This window comes from Liolophura sinensis, chromosome 8 (genome assembly GCF_032854445.1).
Source record: "Liolophura sinensis isolate JHLJ2023 chromosome 8, CUHK_Ljap_v2, whole genome shotgun sequence".
Classification (NCBI taxonomy): domain Eukaryota; kingdom Metazoa; phylum Mollusca; class Polyplacophora; order Chitonida; family Chitonidae; genus Liolophura; species Liolophura sinensis.
The window spans coordinates 27,838,295-27,846,960 of NC_088302.1; the positions used below are offsets into that span (position 1 = coordinate 27,838,295).

The 8,666-nt window shown below is 38.4% G+C and overlaps 1 long non-coding RNA gene across 1 annotated transcript; it reads left to right on the forward strand.

The window, feature by feature from the left end:
* Positions 1-3,868: 3,868 nt before the first annotated feature.
* On the forward strand, positions 3,869-7,368 carry LOC135474055 (uncharacterized). Its single transcript, XR_010444618.1, has 3 exons — positions 3,869-3,931; positions 4,424-4,463; positions 5,924-7,368. It is a non-coding gene; the product is annotated as an uncharacterized LOC135474055 (long non-coding RNA).
* Positions 7,369-8,666: the final 1,298 nt, after the last annotated feature.

Sequence of the window (8,666 nt, forward strand, 5' to 3'; positions counted from 1 at the left end):
TCATCTTGTGTAGTTACAGCTTACTTAAATTTGCCGAGTTTGCGTTGGTTACACGGTAGAATGTTTAATGCGGGTGTTGTCTTCAGCCTCTAGTACAGTGCGGGAGATTCACATCTGGTTGCCTTGGAAACCTGATATATATGGATAAGGGGCAAGGGTAATTTTCCAGGATCTGTACTATGATTTCTCGCAAATATACACCGACGAAACTTGGCATATATATATATATATATATATATATATATATATATATATATATATATATATATATATATATATATATATATATATATATATATATAATATATGTATGTTAATATATGTAAACATTTATTTTAAACTTCCTGACATTTCCCGTAAAACTACATTTACACCGCTAAAGTAATGCTTTTACACATTTTTTTAAAATGTAAATTTGGAAATGTATGGCTAAAATGTAGGTAAACAAGGTATAGGTCCATAGGTTTCTTTAGAGTCTTGATAATGAGCTATGTAGCTTTACTTTCATCTTTAATTAGGACCTTTTCAGTGCAAAAAAGAGACGGGATTACGAAAAATAGCGGTAAATGAGACGCTCTTAGGTGAAGATAGTCATATCGGGGGGGAAACCCTTCATGTTTTCACTTAGTCAAAATTACACCAAGAGCGCGGGCTTATTTACCTAAAAGCATTACCTGACCTAAAGCATCACGTTCCTCTTGCCTAAGAACAGTGTGCGCGGAGTGAAAGATAAACCAAACCTTTGATATATTTATCATTTTATTAGAGTCACACTAACGTGAATATAAGAGAGAGAAGTTGGACTTCATAGATAGCCCTGACTTAGTACATTCCAGTACTGGCAAAAATAATGACAGGGACGGACGTGGATTCTAAGAGGTTACCATGCATTCGTGTTAACAGCTCGCCTTTTAATCTGCTCGTTCATCTCTTCGTTAATCCAACTCGTGCCTTTCGTCAATGATTAAACTGTAAAAAAAAATCGTTTCTCAATAACTTCAAGAATATGATCATTTGAAATTATACCGACGGTGGGATTAAGATGTAATCGACAGGACGTAAGTAGTGGATTAAAAGCTTCAGTGGCACAGTAATCCATGTATCCGCTGTAAATCGCTATCTCAAGGCCACGGAAGTCGGATGTGCGGAGTCTGTTATCACTACTTTGCTACCATAAGCCATTTTACAATTACCTGACTACGGTGGCTTTCTCTATGTTCTGACCGAATTCCTCCGCCCATAAAACTGACTGTCGACATTTACGTGTTAAACCTCAATCGGATAAATTGGTAATTATTTGAAGAAATAGATAACTGGACAATGGTCCCAGTCATAAAATGAATCTGTTGATTTTTAACAAAATGTATTCTTCTGTTTTCCAAGATTATTCTGTTAAATATAACCGACATGTTGTATTAATTCAACATAAAAATTCTGTTAGATTAACAGGATGTTATGTTGAAAATGACACACTATTACGTCATAATAACAGATTACATTCTAGCCTTACCCAGACAACAGACTTTCTGTTTAAATTAACAGATCATTCTTTTGAATGCAAAAAAATTCAAGAGAAACTTTAAGACCAAGAAGAGCTGTTGATAGAGTGAGTGAGAAATATACCCCTGATTTGTTCTCCTAATAAGCTAATATATATGTATCATTCTAAACTAAAATTATGTAGAATGTACGTTTAGAGCCGTGTTACTAGCCTACTTGATTATCACAAGGGACAGTGTTTGCATGTATCTGCAGAAACCATGTGTCTCGGTCAGTCTAAACCATTGTCCATAACAGTCTGTGTGTAGGAACATTTACAGTGTATAGCTGACAAACGCTAGCTCAAGTTTAAAATCGAAAAAATGAATGTTCTTGTTATATAAAATTCCCTTGCAAAGTTGAAATCAACATTTTGAGAGTTAATTGTATTATTTGTAATGCTAAAGTTAATGATACCTGAGATGTGTGTTACACGTCACATTGTCGGGTTGACACAAGCATTGTGCTTTCCTTATGTCAGCTATGTACATGTCTGTATAGAGTCTTCTATGCGATTAGAAATGTGTAAATCTGGTCTTACGCTTTCCACTGAAAACGGTATCTGGTTAGTGCCATTTGATTAGTTCACAATAGATCAAGGGTATTTGGACATTACATCAGGGTTTAATACATTGAGCGTTTAAAATTTTAGCGCTTTATGGTCGGAGAGCATGAGTAAGAATTTGAGAAGTTAGTACTGGCCAGTAAACAAACACGATGCTCATTTTACAGGCATCATTAATTTACTGACTGCATGATGAATTCTCATTTTACAGGTTAACTCTTCTAGCAATGAAGATTTACATCGACTTATACGCTATGCCGTCAATGTACAGTTTAAAGGTAAGTCAAACACCGAAGCTATGGAAAATGTACTGTTACTGGGAATTCCTCAATGAGCCAGTTAAAATGCTGCTTTGTACAGCTGTATCATACGGATGGGTAATTTCATTGACTTTGCATTAAACGTACGTTACATTTGTTTAGTGTAGCTAAGGCTGTATCATGGGAAAAGGCAATGCCTATTTGACACGAAATCACCTCGATATCTTTTCTGTATCGAGACAGGAGCTGAAAATGTCTATAAGACATGCTAACGTAGTCCGTTATTGTGCTTTAGCGATGAAGACAATGATTTCATATGAGCGAATCTGCCATTCCTGTTGAGGTGGACCCTAAATAGGTTAATCAACGCCTGTGTATATTACTCAAGAGTTTTTAAGAGTGGGTCTCGGTAATTACTTTTCTTTTTTAATTTCGCAGGTAACTCTATTAACATCACGGACGTGTTTCTTGGCGGCTTATTACCCAACACAAAACATTATCTCACCTACGAGGGGTCTTTAACACATCCGGGCTGTCATGAAGTGGTCACGTGGATCATCGTTAACAAACCCTTGTACATTTCCAAAGACCAGGTATGGAGATTACATAGGGCGAATAAAACTATTTACAGGAGAAGTTTCTCCGCGCCGTGTGAAGGGATTGCGTGATAAAGGCAAATGGTTTCCTATACAAACCCATCACAGTTAAGAATTTAACAACTTGATTAGGTTATGTGCGATAGACGCCCGTAAACCGTGGGAAACCAAATAAGGTAAATTAATCCTTTCGAAATTCCATGAACAGACACCAAATTCTGTTCTATTTCATTATGAAACCCCAAAAGGGAACGCCCTAGAGAATAACGCTTTCCCGACATAACTACCAGTTGGTTGATTACAGTTCTCTGCGGGCAATGGAGGAATTCAAGAGATTCACCGAATTTTCATCAGTTTAATACCATACCGGACTTCTGACCTACACAATGATAAAAGCAGTAATCAAGAAGTCGATGCTGCCATTGAACGGTGGCCATTACGGACAGCAAGGAACACCGGTTTGTCTATTGTTTAAATCTGGTGTTCAAAAATGTGTTTAGAAATCAGTGTCATCTGAGTTAAACTTGATGTTTCGACACAATACACTAAACAAAACAAACAATTCATACGATTATGTAAGTTTTGTTCTCAGAAAAAAAAGCCTTGGCCTATGTGTCAGAAAGACATGAGTTATTCACACTAGTATGATTGATTGTCTGAGTGATTCATTGATTGGTGTTAAACTCCGTGTGCAAGAATTTTTCACTTACATGACGGTGTTCACTTCTAATACGTGGAGGAAACCTGAGTGCCCGGATGAAAACACTAGCGTTTGACTGATATGCAGGACTAATATCATGCACATACAACATTATTGTTAACATGTTTATTTTTTTTTTACACAGTTAACTCTTCTACGTAGTATATACAGAGCTGACGAAGACAAAGTCCGGCTTCGCATGGAAAATAACTTCCGTCCCGTAATGCCTCTAAATAACCGCACCGTTAGAACTAACATTCTGCCGAATGACGTGAGTATGCATGCTAAGTTTAAATTACTTCACTAGTGAATAATTAGCTTGAGGAGCCGAAGTAACGTTTACAACTGAATTATTGATATCCTCATGTGCAATATCAGTATTCATAAATACTTAACTTCACTACAGTTGTTCATAAGCTGAGCAATAAGTCATCAGTTGCGCAGTAGCTTCTGTTCACTTCTGGGAGAATGTATGGCGAGAGCTGTATCTATTATGGGTGTTGGTTTACTGCAGAGGCCCCGGGCTGCTACACCCGCAAATTATGTGGTCGCCATGGAAAGAGGGAAACATGCTTGTCTTTGGTGTTAATACACCAATCAAATAAAGGACTACACAACTGCTACCTTCGTACCATTCATAATATGTAAGTTAATCAAATACCAAGCCCAAAGTCATCAGTGTTTAAAACGCAAAAGGTCTGCATCTTGGTGGCACTTATGATAACATTGATGATAATGCTGGTCTCTTTTTGCTTTTTCATAGAATGAAAGCTGTCGTCCTGAAAGAGTATATTCGTACGAAGGTAAGTTTTCAGTATCTTGTGCAAGAATCCGTGTTTTATATTCCGTTCACAAATTGTGGAAATAACGCACCAGATCTCCTACGGGCAGCCAAAAAATGACATTTCTATCAGACTGGACGGCGTAGCCTATTATGGAAATGGGACTTAAATCAAGACTTAATGCCCCGCGGGAACAAAATGAAAACGACAGCCGTCCATCATGTGGGGCCAACAAGACAATCACAGGAATTCTAAATTCTCGCAGCTTCTGAGATATGTGAAGATTCCGCAGGCGTGTAAACCTGTTGTGGTACGCTTTGGAGAACTATGTGCCGTGTAAAGGCACATTCCACTTGTTTGTGAAGTCCCGTACATAAATCAGACCCGTGGCTTGTCTACACAAGCCGCCATTCTCATTAGAGCCTCCTTTGTGCAATCATGTACCGCTGTGTTGACATACAGGTTACACGTCCCCTAGCATCCCTGCATCACCATTCGGTCGCCTAAATACAGTTAACCTGACAAATTGCTCGGAGTATGTCTACCGGAATGAAATTACTTGCCGCAAGCCTGGAATCAATTGCCTCACTGGCTTCGCCGCGGTGATATACCACAGTTTTACACTGGATTTTTCACCATTGTCAAGAAAAAACATCTTTAGATTCCATGAGGCGTGTAAAGCTTTTACTGGAGACAGATATATACATTATTTGAAAACACAGGTGTTGACAGAATAATTGTAATGAGAAAACATCAACAAGAGTGCAATGATTAAAATACTCACACATACTGAAATTAATCTATATATTTGGCATTTTAATGTATTTATTTATTTGATTGGTATTTTACGACATAATCAAGAATATTTCTCTTTTACCGACGGCCAGCATTATCGTTATAGGAAACCGGGTAGAGCCCAAAGGAATCCCACGACCATACGCAGGTTGCTGATAGACCTTCCCACGTACGACCCGAGACGAAGCCAGCATAAGCTGGATTTGAACTCACTGCGACCGCATTGGTGATAACGTGTTAACCATTACGCCTATATGGATGTCGAAATGTTGTCTTCTTATGTGAAGAAGCATAAGACAAAGGAAAAAAATGTTGAAAACCTCCACAATTTAACCAAAGTTACGCTATTCAGTTTCAAGATGAAAGACTATGATTTGTACTGGTCCAGTGAATCATTGGGCATGTCTCAGAGAATTGAAATTTTTACTTTCGAAACATTAGGAATCATTTATGAGTGGCAAAGAATGCTTGCTAACATGTGGATGTTAACTAGCTTGCTAACTGTGGATGCTAATCGTCGTACATTACGGTTGTTGGTCATCATATAATTACCGTCGTAATTGTCTTGGTGTTAGGTATGTTTCTTGTATACATATAAATAGTTTAATCATGGTTTCTTGCACGCTGTGCGTCTGTCCACTAGTTCTCATTCAATCACATCAATAGTTCATTCTCTGTCTTTTCAGTAAATGAACGATTCATGACATGACGGCGATTGAGCGTTGATAGTATCCCAATCACACGTCTCCTGGAGAGAACGGCCGCCAGCTTGTCTTCCACACACCTAGAACCCTGACACAAAGGGCCAGACTATCACAGATATGTTCTCGATTAGACGACCGATACCGTGATGTATTGCCACCTCCTCCCTGGTAAATACGTCCCGGACGCGGTTTTGAGAAGCCGGCGACCAGATAGCGTGCCAATGGAGTAAGAAGAGAAGCAGCAGACGACCGATAAGGCACAAGCCTTCAATTTAAATGCCAGCTCGTGCCGTGTTCAAGAACCTGAGGTTTGGAAATATGTGATTTCTGAATGAAAAAGGGACAATCGATCACAGTCTATGTCGCAGATTAAGGAAACAATGTCAAGCCCAGTCCCATCGTGACGTTCTCACTTTGCCGTCACACGGAAGAATTCTTGTACGGTGACTAAAAAATGCAGTTTTTCTTTGGGGGGGAGGGGGACACCTCGTCTGAGACATTAGAATGATGGGGAGTTCGGCCGTAGGTTTTTTGTTCTCATACCACAGATATAACAATAGAAAGCGTCAACGCCATGGGTCATTTAATGTATCAACATTCATGTGTGGTTACTCAGTTGTTTGCAGAGAACCTATTGCTAACAAATATCTCCGTTTTTTTGAGTGTGGGCAAAGATACATCACCTTCCTGGTACGTCAGGATTAAATATACAAATCATCCATGACATTCATTCAACGGGACAACACATTGCTATGGATCTATTTGTTGTAAGCGTTGAGAGATTTTCTATACTGATTTCTACCGTCTTGCCTGGCGCACTTGCCAATCTAATATGTATTAAATACTTGTTATTCGCGTTTGCTTACAACATTTGCCCTTACGACTAAGAGAAACTGTGAATACCTTGAGAAATGGAAGGACAAATAACTTTGGTCAAAAGGTGCTTCACTCTATGGTTAAACTGTGTGGAAACAGTAATGCCGTTCACAACTGATTCACGGTGTTGCATGCTGAGGAATGTATCAGCTACGTCTGATTTCGAGATAATCGCCCTTAGGGAACTCTTCAATAAGGAGACAAAAGGGATGGATACCTGACAGACGGAGAAACCGGAGCTATATATATGTGTATTTTGGAGGTTAAACTCAGACGTAAGTTTGGCAATTTATTATAATGTTATAACTTGCATATATGGGCATTCTCGACAAACCTATCCCATGAAATCCACGGTCAAATCCCTGTGAACAGAAGGATTTTGATGTACAAAACCAGCATATTACATCGAAGCATATTCCCCTTGAGTTTGCAAAGGTAATAGTTTCGTAAAAACTGTTTCTTTTCATTCCATTCTTGACGTTTTTTGCCTTATAAGCAAATCAGCTTACCGTTTGTATGACGAAAAATAAGCCGTTATAAAGTGTAACAGTGAAGCCTTTAACATTTCAAATAAAACAGTTCGCTGAGTGGATCTGAAGTAAAATATAATTGTATATTTTGCTGAATCTCAGCTCATGCAGTGAAAACTTTCTGTGATTCTTATCTTGCATGGCAACATTGTTCTTACTTTCATTTAGAGAACAACTTGTTCCAAATTTACCATTGACGATTAAGGGTGACCTAGCATTGTGTTTATTTCTTAATGTAGATAATTGGTGGCTTCTTAAGAATATTTCATCAACAAGACGGTCAAAAATTCTATGGCTTCGGGAAACCAAGTTACCCAGGTTTAAGCCAGTTTGAAATCTTATACTGAATAAATGTTTGAGACTGCTCATGTCTTAAATGTAAACGTTTTGACTGCAAGAGAGCCCCATCGGTGCTGGTTCACAGCTGGGAGTTGTCATAGCTACTGGTTTTGCAACTGTCACAAAATGGACCTTTAACGGTTCTTATAGGCGTATTAATAATACCAAGACATTGTTCCATACTCGATGTTCAAGTTGTATGATATGTATTCGTTAGACATTTATATTAATATTAAAGTCGCGTAGTACTTTCTTCGTCTCAACGACATGGGGCCTCTTTCTATATCAATCCATTGTCCATTGCTATCGCGAGTTCGACTCCAGTTATAGTTATCTCAGTGGTGTCGGCGTCTTTTACTTTGATCAGAAGGCTCATGGACAATGAGGTCCATTATTAACGGAATAAGTTGTGTATTCACACAAGTTCGATCCCGTTAACCACAACCATAATCCTGGCTATCGCCACGGCAAATGGAAACACGTATTAGGCTTTGGTGGAGTATTCTTGACATTCAAGTATGTATTTAAAATACATGTCCACAAATTCTTTGCATATTATAAATAGATCAATCTATAATAATACAAACTCTGGCATTTTCGATACTAGATATCTGTTTAAGTCCTTCATATGTAGAAGAGTATTGAACTTTATACCTACTGGGCCACCGTGGTGAATGGCATAGCAACAAAACTTAGACAAGTGGTTAATTAATTAATCCGTCTTATCTGTGGTTTGATTTTATTTATACAAAAGCCAAAGTTATCTTATTGTGATATGACAAGAAAGTACGGCCAACCAGCTTATTACCAAGAACTTTTGCGGAATTGTTACAGTCACTTATCCACTGACACTTTTCATCTTTAATGACAGGGTATTTGTATTAAAATAGTGAGCCAACTTGGCGTTTTCCTATAGCTGTCTATGACTAACCGCCTTCAGACAGGGAGACCTCGCTGCCCGATACTACAGCAATAGTTAA